The sequence below is a fragment of the Glandiceps talaboti genome, chromosome 1 (genome assembly GCF_964340395.1).
Source record: "Glandiceps talaboti chromosome 1, keGlaTala1.1, whole genome shotgun sequence".
In the NCBI taxonomy this organism is placed as follows: Eukaryota; Metazoa; Hemichordata; class Enteropneusta; family Spengelidae; genus Glandiceps; species Glandiceps talaboti.
In genome coordinates, this window is record NC_135549.1 from 25,568,338 (window position 1) to 25,584,188 (window position 15,851).

The following is a 15,851-nucleotide window of genomic DNA, read 5'->3' on the forward strand; positions in this document are numbered from 1 at the left end:
CTCTGGACAGTGCATTTTGCAACGATTTACTTGAAGAGTCAAAACTCCAAAGTCAAAAATCACTGTAGAAGATTGATATTCCTGGTGCTTCGAAAGACTTATTTGGACAACAAGGTAGGATATATGTCTTGTCTTCGTTTGGAGGGGAGGCGCTGGCTTAGTTCATGGGAAGACAAAAAATCTCTGTCCCCCATTCTCCCTGTTATGTTAAAAGCAAAAGAGGATATCCTCTCCCAACACAAACACACACGCCATATATTAAGAACGGCTGGCTCTTCATGCATAGGTTGAAATAATCAAAACAAGCTTAGTTTAGTGGCATTATGACTTTAAAAAAGACATCTAAATATAATGGGCTTGAGAAGGGAATGTCACGTTGCCCCTCGAATCTTGGGGACGTGGTTGTCTCGATAGAAACTCTGAGCCTTTTGTTGTTGTTGTTGTTGTTGTTGTTGTTGTTGTTGTTGTTGATGATGATGATGATGATGTACTGTTTATTGCTCTTTTAACGCATTTACGACTATCCACAGAATTTTAGGCTGTGACCCACAGCTTCGTATATTTCTATGTAATGTAAGTTTTGTCAGCATGTATATATAAGGAACTTGAGACAGTCCGAAAAAATAGATGTAATCCAACGTTTCGAATAAAAATTCTTTTTCAAGGTATTCAAAGGCAAGACATAAACACCTGAATATAGCTGAATGTTATGGAACAGAACGACAACCGCGCGTGATTAATGTATGTATGTATGTATGTATGTATGTATGTATGTATGTATGTATGTATGTATGTATGTATGTGCTTGTGCGTGCGTGCATGCATGCATGCATGCATGCATGTATGTATGTATGTATGTATGTGAATTGAATTGAAATAAAAAAATGAATTGAATTGTTAATTCACCAGATATAAAACAGAATATCATTTTATGTACATTTAAAAAAGGAGGTTGATTGGATGATATCTGGTGAGGGCCACAGAAATAGTTCGATCTGAACTAGTCTAGTCTGTGACCCTGACAAATAAATATACAGAAAAAATACAAGTGTTTAACTGGGCAACAAAAAGTAAGTAAAGAAAGAAAAGGGATATCTACAAATACGATACAATAATTGTACATAACATTTGCAAGTCTCATAATAACTTAGATAAAGTTTATATTAATAAGAGAAAAAAAATGTCGTGTTTTCTATGAATTACTCAGGTGAACCTTTAAAATTGATTTGAATCTATTCCTATCAGTGATGTCTTTAATGTGACTTGGTAATAAATTCCAGTGATGAGTGGCTGCATATCTTACACTGTTAACTTTGGGTACGTAGAAATTGTAATGTGTAGCGGAACGAGTAGAATAGGAATGTGAAATTGTATCCAAATAGCGATTTACATCTTGGGCAAAATGATTTTGTAACAAATCAAAAGTAAAGAGTCAGATGTGAAATATACTAAGTTTATGAACTGGTAATGAGCCGTTAGAGAGCCAGGGTTTGTGGATACTATTGGAATGGCGGGCGGTATTGGTATGAACGAGATTTGATACGATGTTATAAAATATGTTGTAAAAGGCTTCGTAGGCAATATTTGGGTCTGTGCAGTCATAGAGAAGTTGCCAAGATGTAGTATTCAAGTCAGATAAGAAGATAGAGAATTGTGAATGTAAAGTGCTACTCCCCACCTCTTGCATTTTCCCGGTTAGATGTATGTATGTATGTATGTATGTATTACTACTGATCTTCGCACACAGCTGATAGACCAAGTAATAACGCCCGAATCACTCTCATATCTCATATCCGACTCAACTTCTGTATGTACGTACCAGGATCACACTTGAACTTTAGAGGGAATTAGCTCAGACTACACAGTTTGTGTGTAAATCTACACTCGAGACGAAGGCAAACACCCAGCATAGTGCCTCGTTCATTGACTTCCCGCCAAGCCAAGTCCTCTTGCCACATCTGAGCTGAAGTGCCTGTCTCAGTGTGCTTTATTGTGACGTCCTTAAAGTCTAAATATACATAACGCATGGCCAATGGCCAAATAATTATTTCTGGGCGTGACCATGCCCTAAAAGTAATTTTAAAACATTGATGAATGATCACTATGAATCCTAGATATTTATGAAATGCAGACTGTCGTCTCATGTATTCGAGTATGCTTGGAATCCTGTGTGGTCTAAATCCAATATCCTTGAGACAGTCTATTGACCTTTCAGTCAAACTAGGCCATGCGATGTTGTTACAATATTCAGTTTACTGAAATATAAATATGTCATCTGTGACACTTTCCCCTCTTTCCAAAATTTGTAACGCCCTCGTTACAGACTAAAATATCTAAAAAATAATTTACCCTTCATAAATAAAAATTGAAAAGAAGTAATTAATGCTGTTTCGTATGAAGTGTTAGAAATGTAAAATTTATACGACCCTTGAAAACTAAGATTACTAAAATCTCTCAAATTCCAAACCAGATATACTTATTTAGTCAACATGTACTTCAATGAATAAATGACATCAAAGAGAGACATCACAGATAATTCGAAAATTGAATCGTAGAATAATTATATCCTGAGTTGGCTATTGAATTGTGTACTTCTCAATCACATCACAAACATACGTTCGACTGGCCAGTCTTTTTCAATCATTCACACAATCATACTGATCGATGTGACCATTCATAACGTACTGTTCGGGCCCCCTCTATTTTCATTAACACTACCAGACAAGTACAGTCATCAATAGAATTCTCAGGTCTAAAGAACTCTGCTAGGAATTTTATATCTGCAGCATTTGAAAGTTGAACATAAAGAAATATAAATAGAAGAATGTTCTAATGTTGACCAAGTTATACCCGATTCATCGTGTCCATTACTAAATTATAACATAATTATTCCTATCTGAAAGTAATGTAGGTATCTGTCTCGTAAAATCAAATGATGACATTAAATATCTATGCTATGAATAAATATTAACTCTTAAATATTTCATCACGCCAATATTGGAAATTGTCACTGGCAAACGGTCAGCATGCCATATTCGTGATCATATTCCAAATTGAATCTTTAACTGCAGACGAAATCAATATTATGAAAAATGGTGTAGCATAAAAGTGTGTGTCAGTGACGTCGTCTTTGTTTAGTGAAGTCAAAATTAACCAGTCAATGTTATTCAAGTAATCTAAGTCTAGTAACTTGTGATTTCACCCTGATATCAGCTATCAAGAACACTGACCTAAATGTATTGTCTTACAGCTATCCTTAAGTTACACTAACTAATCAGCTGTTACAGTCATCAAGAGAAGTCAGTTGCGCCAACACCATCATTGTCGTGTAAGAAACCCTACGTCATTATTTAAACATTACAGGCATCTTAGCTGTTCATCCATGTTTAAAATTTGACATCTTCAGTATGTTAACGACTTATACAGAACTATTAAGACCATTAATATTAATCCAATAAGTCAATTTAGTTTTCATTACAAGTAACCTGATTGACCATAAGTAGGTTGGCAATTTTCTCATTGCAATTCAATATACCCTTTGAATCAATACCACTAGAAATTATGCACGCTGCTCAAGTGAAAATAGTCCTTTCTCATCGAGTATATGGGTGCAATTTTCTTTGTATCTATAAATGATTATGGACATTTTTGTTTGCCCTTTGGTGACCCCATAATTGGAACTGGTGCACGTTTGAGGACCTCTAATGCAGCTTTGTTCAGATTCTGACTAGGTTCCCATGAGTTTTTGTCGGATGAAAATCCAGCCCACTTGATTAGATATTGCAATTGACCATTTTTGTACCGTCCTTTCATAATTTTCTCTATACCAAAATAGTTATCATCGTCGTCTTTATCAGTATTTACATCAGAGTCATTCTCAACACTCTGTTCTAACCTCCGTCTCTCAGCACGTGTGCGTACATTGTTACGCCAAGTTTTAGAGGCTGTTGTCTGTATTTGCTTGCTTCCTGTTTCAGGAGCACTCTGGTCCTGTGGGATGCTATACAATTCTGTATCAGATTGTAAATGGTAGTTTGTACTTTGTGTTCTTTGGTTCACTAACGGATCAATGCCTTGGCTATCTTCTACATCGTCTGAAGTGTGCATGTCAGTATTTCTGCCACTTAGAAGATGGTCTGGCCGTAAACGGGCATGTTTTAACCTATTTGCATGAATCACCTTATTGTATTTCTTAGAACTGTCAATATATTGAAGTTTGAAATTGACAGGTGAGACTTGTTCCTTGATACGAAAAGGTCCCCGAAATGGATGATGAAACTTTGGACTGCATCCAACTTTTACGGCTGGATGATGAAGATACACTATATCACCTACTGTAAACTTATGTGATGTATTCGCTTTTGCATCATAACGCAATTTCATATCTGCTTGTGCCTTTGTTATGTTCTCCTTTGCTAACTGTATCGCCATGTTTCTACATCTTGCCATTTCATGAAGATGAAAATCGACATTCCTTGATACACCTAGTCGCGGTAATATTTCAGCATCAACCGGAAGTCTAGGTTCAGTACCGAACATCACTTTGAAAGGTGACATTTTCGTAGTTTCTTGGGGTGTGGCCCTATATGCAAATAACACAGATTGGAGATATACATCCCAATCATCAGATTCGTCTGATGTATACATTGATAACATATCTAAAAGCGTACTGTTCATACGTTCAGTGAGCCCGTTGCATGCTGGGTGATATGCAGATGAACGTGTCTTTGTAATATCAAAAAATCTACATACTTCCTTAATAAGATGTGACATGAACGATGCTCCTTGATCTGATAACAAGGAATTTGGGAATCCATATACACAAAAGATATCCTCAAATAATACCTTAGCGACTGTTTTCGCCCGAGTATTCGGAAGAGCGAAGGCCCATGCAAACTTGGAAAGATATTCTGTAACTACCAGAATGTAACTGTTTCCGCGTTTCGTAGTCTTTAATTTGCCTAAGAAATCAAAACCAATGCGGTCCATTAAACCATTAACAGGTATTGGCAATAATTGACTTCTATAACGACGCCCTCTTTTTCTCATATGACAATGAGAACATGAAGCTACATAATCATTGACGTCCTTAAGTAGATTATCCCAATAGTATTTTGTTCTGATCGCATGTAATGTCCTTGAAGTTCCCAAATGACCTCCTGTGACATCATCATGAATTCGCTTTAGTATGTAAAGTTGTAATGTTTTAGGCACGACAAGTTGTCTAATACAATCTTTCGCCTTGTACGACTTTCCTGTGGGGGACCAAAAATGGTATAGGACATTGTTTAATAACACATAATTCGCATGCCCTTGAATTAATTTTTGTGCATGTTTTGCTTCTTTTGGTAGTTCACCATTCTCCAAATAAGCTATAATAGGCTTTATGTGCCGGTCTGCTCTTTGCAATTTTGACATGTGTTCCGACCTTATGTCGAAGTCATCAACATCTATAACGTTATTAAGTGAAGAAGTAATCTCTGAGTTTCGCGAGTTATTTTGCCGGCTTAATGCAACTTCACTATCAGATTTCTCATATAAATACCTTATATCAACAATAGAATCATCAGCTGTGTTTGTCTGCATATGTGCAATTTCAGGTATGATAGTATTGTCTGGTATCTCCAGAGTTAACACTGAGGGAATGACATCGTCAGTTTGAGTGGCCTGACTTGTGCAAGTATCAGATGTACTAAAATCTGAATCTTTGTATGTCTCTTTTGGATATTTACGTCTTGATAGACAATCTGCATGTGGAATACTCAAACCTGATCTGTGCTCGATATCAAATGTATATTCCTGTACTTTTAATACCCATCTGGCTATACGACCGCTAGATGTTTTTGTTTTGAATAGATATGGCAAATTTGCATGATCAGTAACTACTGTAAAACGGTTTCCACGAAGATATGCATCACATTGAGCTAAACCATGCAATACTGCAAGAGCCTCACGTTCAGTCGTTGTATAATTTCGCTGCCCACGGCTAAGCGATCTTCCTCCATAACAAATTGGATGTTCTACATTGTCCTGGTTTTGTGCTAAAACATAGCCAACACTATACGCAGATGCATCGGTATAAAGGATAAATGGCTGTCCATATCGTGGATAACCTAATAGCGGAGCATTGACCAGTGCATGTTTCAATGTATCAAATGCCTGTTGACATTTATCATCCCAGACGAACTTTTTGTCCTTTTTGAATAGATCATATAATGGGCCCGCAATCTTGGAAAAATCCTTTATGAACTTACGATAGAAGCCGGCTAAGCCTAAAAAGGACTTTAACTGTTTCACATTTTTCGGGACTGGAAAGGTTTTGACGGCTTGTATTTTATTTGGGTCAGTTGCAATACCATTCTCATTTAAGATATGTCCTAGAAATTTAACTTCTCGTTTGGCAAAATGACATTTCTTTGGACCAAGTTTGAGATTAGCTGAACGCAAACGTGTGAGGACCATTTCCAGGTGATCTAGGTGATCACTAAATGTTTTGCTGAACAAAATTAAATCATCCACATATATTACTAAGTTTTCCCACAGCATTTTTCGGAACAGAAACTGCATTGTTTGCTGAAACGAACAGCTACTATTGCGTAATCCCTGTGGTAAAGTCTTCCATTCAAATTTCCCATCAAGACTAACAAACGCGGTTTTGTACGAATCTTTGTCATTTATAGCCAATTGCCAAAATCCGCTTGTCATATCTAATGTAGTAAAGTATTTTGGAGCCTGACTTCCCACCATATCGATTGCATCTGTTACCCCTGGCAACGGAAATACTATCGGTACTGTTTGTTTGTTCAATTCTGTATAATCAACAACTAAGCGCCACCCCGCCCCTGAAGGTTTCTTAACGAGTAGTAATGGTGACGAATATGGTGATGTGGAGGGTTTAATTATTCCTTGATCTAGCAAATTATCTAATTGTCGTCTAATTTCATTTCTTTTCTCTGGTGAAACACGATATGGTGGTCTAGATACTGGTCTAGCATTAGGTTCCAACTCAATTCGATGTTTGATCAAATCACAGTACCCTAATCTACCAGATTTATCTACAAAGGCATCCCTGTGCTTCCAAAGAATTGAGCGAAGGTCATGTAGTTGTTGGTCTGTCAAGTCATCCTCATTGAGATTAAATTGTGAAAAGAATTCGTCTTGTCCTTGTGTAGTTGTGGTGTTAACAGCTGTCCGGTCTCTGGTATGTAGGTCACTGTCAAAATGGTATAGTTCAGTGTCATTTGGTAGTGGTGAAAATGACCCCAAACGAGTATTCCTTCTGAGAATTATGTCTTTGTCATTTGTGTTGACTATTCTAACAGAAACCAAATTGTTGTGTGTTTTGGTTAACACTCTTGCTGTAGCCAAACCTAAATGACTTAATGAACTTATATTCGGTGTTATACCTAAAACACCATTAGGATAATTTTTCCTAAGTCGCGCAGTTATAATGCATTCTGAATTAGCAGGTATCAAACATTTCTCATTTGCGCGCATTAATAATGCTGATCGCAGTGACAATTTTCGACTGGCTATGTCCACAACAGCTTTGTGTTTAGTCAAAAAGTCCATCCCTATAATTAGATTCTTGTGTAAATTTCTAATTATATGGACTGGCATATTGATACAACGGTTCCCAAATCTGACTGGAATTACAATAGTTCCAATAATTGGCAATTGATGACCGGAAGGTAAATTTATAGATCGATGTTGTGATTTCGAAATTCGTAAACGATTTAATTTAGGTATCTTTTTCAACAAAGTAGTACAAATAACTGAATTTGTTGCACCTGTGTCAATCAGTGCTGGAATTTTGTGGTTGTATATGTCAACATTTATCATGTTATTATTTGAAACTTTAAAGTCATCAATTTCCATATTACTTAAAGAAGGTTTATTTAGCATGCTGGATGTATTTACCTTGATACCTCCTGCATGCTTTACAGTAGAGTTAGAAGTATGAAATGGTCGCTTTTGTCGACACTTACTAGCAATATGACCATGCTTCTGACAGTTATAACATTTTCGTCTTAAATGTTTAGAAGATGATCGACTAAAACGATTTCTGTTATTACAATTGTGGTGTTGTTGTCCGTCACAGCTTGGACATTCAAACTGGTTTGGATAAAATGGCTGAAAGTTAGAGTCAGATTGAAAATAATTGTGAGGAATGTATTCCTCGCTTACTTTGTCATTCAGGAATTCCCGTTCATCCCATTGAGTTAATGAACGTTGCGGCTGCACCTGTTGACTAATCAATGTCTGTTGCAGCTGTTCAACTGTCTGTCCGTATTGTATGTTGTCCACAGAGTTCACAGAGGTCAAATGTTTATCCTCGGAGGTCACACTGTCTTTACTACTGTCACAGTTGTTCTGTACTGTCTTCTTGAAATCCTTGGTATTTCCATTAGTGTCAGACAAACTGTCAATAATTTCAAATCTTCTGGCAAAGGCACATGCCTGTTCAAAGTCAACCGGATTGTTTGTCACAGTAAACTTCATAATCGAGGGACATAATCCTTGAATAAATCGACTTAATAATTCATCTTGATTCCGTTGGCATTGATGACACATGTGTTTCACACGAATAGCATATTCCTGTACAGATTCACCATGCTGTTGACGTAGAGAGTCTAATTCATTGTCAAGTTTCCATCTAGGTTTGCCATGATGAAATTGTAGCAAAAATGCCTCCACTAAGTCATTCCAGTTCTCTAGGATATCATCATGTAAAGTCGCAAACCAAAGTTCGGCATTGCCTTTCATAAATAAACCAAACAAATTTCTGCGTTGTCTGTCATTGTATCCTTTGAATGCAACATATGCATTAAATTTGGGAAGCCATAAATCAGGACTGTCATTCCCACTGTATTTTGGAGGAACTATGTCGGAAACAACATCTATTGTATTTATCCTTTGACGCAGATCATTAATAACATCAGCAAACTCATGTCCATGTTCGTTTTGTTGATTCAGTTCATCCATTTTACATTTGATGTAGTATTTTTTTGTTACTCACCCAATGGCGTTACGTGTTGTCTTCTTATCAGGTTTCGGTAAGTCTTCGTAAGGTTCAAACTTGATTCATTATACACACAAATGGTTGTTCAAGCCCCGGATCGCCACCAATATTACTACTGATCTTCGCACACAGCTGATAGACCAAGTAATAACGCCCGAATCACTCTCATATCTCATATCCGACTCAACTTCTGTATGTACGTACCAGGATCACACTTGAACTTTAGAGGGAATTAGCTCAGACTACACAGTTTGTGTGTAAATCTACACTCGAGACGAAGGCAAACACCCAGCATAGTGCCTCGTTCATTGACTTCCCGCCAAGCCAAGTCCTCTTGCCAAATCTGAGCTGAAGTGCCTGTCTCAGTGTGCTTTATTGTGACGTCCTTAAAGTCTAAATATACATAACGCATGGCCAATGGCCAAATAATTATTTCTGGGCGTGACCATGCCCTAAAAGTAATTTTAAAACATTGATGAATGATCACTATGAATCCTAGATATTTATGAAATGCAGACTGTCGTCTCATGTATTCGAGTATGCTTGGAATCCTGTGTGGTCTAAATCCAATATCCTTGAGACAGTCTATTGACCTTTCAGTCAAACTAGGCCATGCGATGTTGTTACAATATTCAGTTTACTGAAATATAAATATGTCATCTGTGACATATGTATGGATGGATGGATGGATGGATGGATGGATGTGCATCTATCTTCATAACATTTAAACCGTGTGTAAACTAAATGTATTCTGTAAGGTCTTTCAATTAATTTTCGTCATCCATTATTAGTCATTCTTAGCTACCATACATAGTATTAAACTTAACTTGTAATTTTCACTACTTATGCAAATGACTAAAAAACAAGAACAAAAACTACATCTATGTAGATTTGTCAGATGATGTGACCCGAACTATAAGGAAATGATTATTAAGTTTAGAAGAGGGTCAATTTAGTCTGTATGAATCTTACAGTCTAATTGTCGTCTTAATGCATTGTAACAACTAACCAGTTTTAAACTGAATGCCTTCCGTAAGGGTATAGTCTTGCAATTTCATGATTTATGCAAGAAATTTAGGTCTATATCTGTGATTCGTCAAGTCCCAATAAAAGTTAGTTGTCAAAAATGTTGTTGAAATGCCCACCTCCTATTCTCAGCACAGGAAAGCTTGCCATCCTCGACTTCACTCGGCTTTCGTGATCCCTACATACCCGGGATATGGCATGTGCGTGTTGAACCTCCTTCTGTCCCACCATGAGTTTACAAGTCGATTATTACATTGATAAATATGTGAGAGTGTATTTATATCCTGAGATACAGAGCTAGATAAAAGATTATGTACAAGCCTTGCAACAAACAATGGTAGTTTGTTATCGAGAGAAATCGGAAAAGAACACGTTAAAAAGGAGACGGTTCGAAGACAATATAGTACTTCCTAAATTTCTAATCGAAAACCTAAAAAGACATGATTTCTCTTTATTCATCTGCACTTTAGAGTGTGAAATTTGAAAATGATATGTCCATATTTTACGAAATTGAAACGATGATAAATATTTCACCTGTTTGTGAACTCCGTGCTCATTGTAAACCTATCTTAAGGCCAAGAAATAAAAATGTTTTCTGGTGAGTTTGAATCACTTAAATACCCCGCCTCGGTCTTCTTTTTTCTAGTGTTTGTCCAGCAAATGCAGAATGCAGATCCAAGGAAAACACAAAATAATGTTGGCACGAAACCCCTGAAAACAAAGTCTTTCTCAGTGCAGTGTAGAGCAGCTTAACGAGTATAAAGTTGGCGTCAGATTCAGATTCAGATTCAGATAGCGTCAGATAGCCTCAGATCCGAAGACACTGGACGGACTCAATCAAACTTGAAATAATACCATTGAGACTACAGGGGAAGAATCTGCTTCACAAACTTTTGATGGAAGTTGGAATGTCTCTGCTTGCACAATTTTTTAATGGGAAAAATATGTGAAATAGAGTTGAAATACTTGCCACCAAGACATTGATAGCCCCAAGTTCAGTCACTGTATGTTCGTTGGTTGATACATTTTGGCAATAATGTACATGTCATCAGTAAAGGTGTCAGTAAAAATTAAGTTTACGTACATAATATGTTGCCATCTTTAAAAATTTAGATTAAAAAATTTAAAACTTGTGCAGAGAATTGTGCTCACTAAACATATTCACATTTCACCAATGCCCATTCAACATGAAATTCCATCTCATACACCTTCCTCTGATGAGAACTGTAAGCCAATCACTAGACATTGCAAACTGCTGCTCACTACCTCGAATGTGAGATCCATTTGTAATAAAGCAACTGAAGTTGGTGACTTCATATCAGAGAAAAACAGTGACATTATTGCTCTTACTGAGACTTGGATGAAAGATGATGGAAATGATCACATAATCAAAGAATGCACTCCAAGTGGATATTCATTTCAACATTCACCAAGATGCACATCTGGTGGTGGGATTGCCCTCATCTACAAGTCTAATTTGAAACTGTGTTCATGGAACCACTGAAATCTATTATGTCATTTGAAGCAACTGAAGCCACTTTGAAACATCAAGGTGTAGCTTTAAAGCTTGTTATAGTATATCGACCCCCACCCAGCGTCAAGAATAAATTCACAGTACAGCAATTCCTACATGAATTTCAATCAATCCTCGAGAAATATGCTTCATATGCTGGTAAACTCTGTATCGTTGGGGACTTTAACATACATTTTGATAATCTCTCGAATCCAACTACCAAGAAGTTCATCGAGGTAATTGACTCATGTGACCTTAAACAATGGGTTAAGGAACCTACACATGCGCATGGCCATATCCTGGATTTAGTCAACTCAAACTCAGATGTCATTAGCTCAACATCAGTAGATTGTCAGTCTCTCTCAGACCACAGTCCTGTCCATGCCAGATTAAACATTAAAAACCACCCCTTGAGAGACGTGAAATTGTCTATCGCTGTATCTCCTCCATCGAAATAAGTGATTTCTCCAATGATATTATTGCTACTCCAAGTTTGCATGTACCTGTCACAAATCTACACTCTGCCCTAAGTATTTACAACTCAGCGTTAAATGGTATTCTCGATAAGTATGCACCCATAATGAAACGCATTATTTCTGTACGTCCAAATACAAAGTGGTATACTCCTGAAGTAGATCAAGCCAAAAAGCTTCGGAGATCAGCTGAGCGAAAGTGGAGGTTAACAAAATTAGAGATTCATAAGCAGATTTTCAAGGAGAAATGTCACATTTACAACAAATTGATTCGTCAAGCTAAATGCCACTACTATGTCAACATAATTGAGGAAAATGCCAATGATCAAAGGTCACTCTTCAAAACTGTTTCAACACTGTTTCACAAGTCAACTCCACTGCCAAGCCATAACTCGATTCCAGAACTTGCTGAAAGATTCAATCGATACTTCATTACCAAGATAGATGATATACGTCATAGACTTGATTCCAGTACTATACCTACTCAGCTCACAGATTATGAAGTCCATACCACATCAATTAACTTTGTCATCATTTATGCCATCAACTACTCAACATATTCGTAAAGTCATCATTGATATGCCTTCAAAGTCGTGTTGTCTTGACCCTCTTCCAACTTCATTATTGAAAGATTGCATTGACCCACTGCTTCCATTCATAACAATGTTTGTAAACAGCTCTGTCGAAAATGGCATAATACCAGATGCGCTCAAGGCTGCAATTGTCACCCCTATACTCAAGAAACCATCCTTAGACTGCAACATATTAAAGAACTATCGACCGGTATCTAATTTGCCATTTCTCTCTAAAGTCCTTGAGAAGATAGTGGCGACGTCGACTCAAGTAAACAACCATCTTATGACCAACAATCTTCTCGAACCACTCCAGTCTGCATATAGAAAGTACCACAGTACAGAGACTGCCCTGCTCAAGATTAATGATGACATTTGTTTATCAATCGATTCTGGTAAATATGTCCTCCTTATCTTATTGGATCTTTCAGCTGCTTTTGATACCATCGACCACAACATATTACTGAACAGACTGTCTAATCTTGGCATCACTTGTATGGCCTTAAAGTGGTTTGAGGTCTATCTCCAACAACGTTACCAGTCAGTTAAAATTGAAAATACCCACAGTAAACCATCACACCTTGCCTGTGGGGTACCACAAGGATCAGTGTTTGGCCCTCTTTTGTTTACAATATACATCTCTCTACTGGGCAATCTCATTCGCAAGCATAACCTACAGTTTCATCAATACGCTGATGATAACAATGTATACCTCGCCTTTTCATATCAAGATGCTTCCACAGCCATTTACTCTACAGAAACCTGCATCAGTGACATAAGACTATGGATGACAGAAAACAAGTTACAGCTAAATGACTCAAAGACAGAGATTCTCCTTATTCGCTCAAAATTCAACACATTGCCTGATCCAGTAGACCATCTTAAAATTGGATCAGCATCTGTACCTGTTGTGAACACAGCACGGAATATCGGAGTTACTTTCGACAACACACATATGCTGACACACCATATCAAGAATACATGCAATTCCATTTATAACCATCTCCGTCGAATTGGATCAATTAGAAAATACATTACAAACAAAGCCTGTCAAACACTTATCCATACTATCTTGTCAGCGAAGCTGGATTACGGAAATGCACTCCTTTATGGTCTCCCTGATAACTCTATTGCTCTGCTTCAACGTACTCACAACACTGCTGCCAGAATAGTCACTCGGTCAAAGAAATTCACTCATATCACACCAACTCTCTGTGACCTACATTGGTTGCCTGTCCACTTCAGGGTTGAATTTAAGATCCTTCTCCTGACTTACAAAGCTCAAAACAATAAAGCCCCAGGATATATCTCAGAATTAATCGAGGAATATAAACTACAACGCTCCCTTCGATCAGCTAAAAAAAGCCTGTTAGTTCAGCGTACATTTAACAACAAAACCTATGGTGGTCGCGCCTTTACAATCTGTGCTCCAAAGCTTTGGAATGACCTACCACAGGACACAGGATATACGCCAGTCCACAAGCCTGGAAATCTTCAAAAAATGACTGAAACATCATATGTTTATGTGAGCATTCTGTGTAAATTGAACATCATCTAGCACCATCTATAGTATGAACTACATGTCTTATCAAAAATTACTTTTCTGTGTTTGTGTTTCACTTTCAGGGAGAAATATATTCCAAAGTGAACACAATATTAATCGGATTCTCGGATAATATATATTATGTGAATGACGTACTGATAAACAAAGTTATAAACACAGACTTGTTTGATGATGATCTTAGAAGGGCTACTTACTGTAGTCAGGACTTTTATAGTACTGACACGGTGCAAAGTTATGAGGAAAATTAGATTATCATCTCCCCTAGAATATCTAGTATCCACATTGAGTGATGACTTTATACTGCGAGTAAAAGTTTGTCAGCAGATCATAATATTACATTTCCTTGGTATTAAAACAATGTATTTATTTTCAAGGCTATCATGTTGATTAAAATTAGCAGTGTGGTCAATGAATGAGGGGGGAGGGGTGGCGTTTTGAGTCAGTGCCATGATTAAACTGAACAATTATGAATAGGACACACAAGTGCCTTGGGGAGTGCAAACATGTATGGAAAGCCGCAGTTGTGTTAAGTCTAAAGAAAACAATATATTGACTATATGATGTGAACATATCTTTACATGATGTAAACAATTCATTATATGATGCAAGTACATCATTATGTGTGCCAGTTATTGACATGGGTTTACAAGTATATTAACTCCATTTATAATTTTGTATGTTTAATTTCGATGAGATTCACTTTTATAACTTATCTATTTATTTCTCACTTTCTGTTATTGTATTTATTAAGATGTAATGGTGACTTATAAGTCCATAGGGCTGGGCAACTCGTTAGAGTTGCAGGTCACAATAATAAATAAAATACTACTACTACTACTACTACTATAATATTGTACTTGACAATTAGCTGAATTAATCAATATTAATAGTTCACTCAATCTAAGAGATATCCTAGAACTTTTGGTTACTAAACCATGAATATTTTGTATGTCCGTGAACAGACAATCATACTTCTCATAGGGTTCCTATCTAAAGAGCTTTATACATGTGAAACAATGGATTTTGGTTAACAATTTACCAGATACACTTAGAATTACTGAAAATGTAACATGTAAAATTAACTATGCTGTGTACAGTATTATGCTTTGAGAATAGAGTGTCTTTTGCAAGAACAAAAAGAGTGTAACTTGCCAACAGATGGGGGGGGGGGTCATTTTGGTTTTTTATTTGTCAAAGGGATAGGGGTTGGATTGTTCTGTGGATGAATTGCAGGAGGGGGTCACTATTTTTAAGTACAACATGAACACAAACTCACCGGCCCACCCGCAGCCATAAAAACTGATCGCTCCCTGATACCCATCCTTGTGGAATACCATATTTCAAATGTGACGTGGACAAATTAGTGGAATGAACTTACATACCTGTGGCGATTGGAATATCTGAAATCTGAACCAGGACAGTGTCATGCCTGTCATACCGAAATTAAATTGTAGTCTATTCAATAAAACCTCATGATCATTCGTATTGCCGTGGAATCGTGCCCTCAGTGACTGATCTGGTCTGTGAGTTGCCTTTGTTTTTAGCAGGCCATGTGTTTGTGCAAGCATGGGGGGGGGGGGGGTCACATAGTCAGCACATGATGGTTGGATGGTCCACAGACAGATTTTGTGCTCCCAATCTTGATGGGCGGTTCCCTAGTCGACACCTGAGTAGTGTCTAG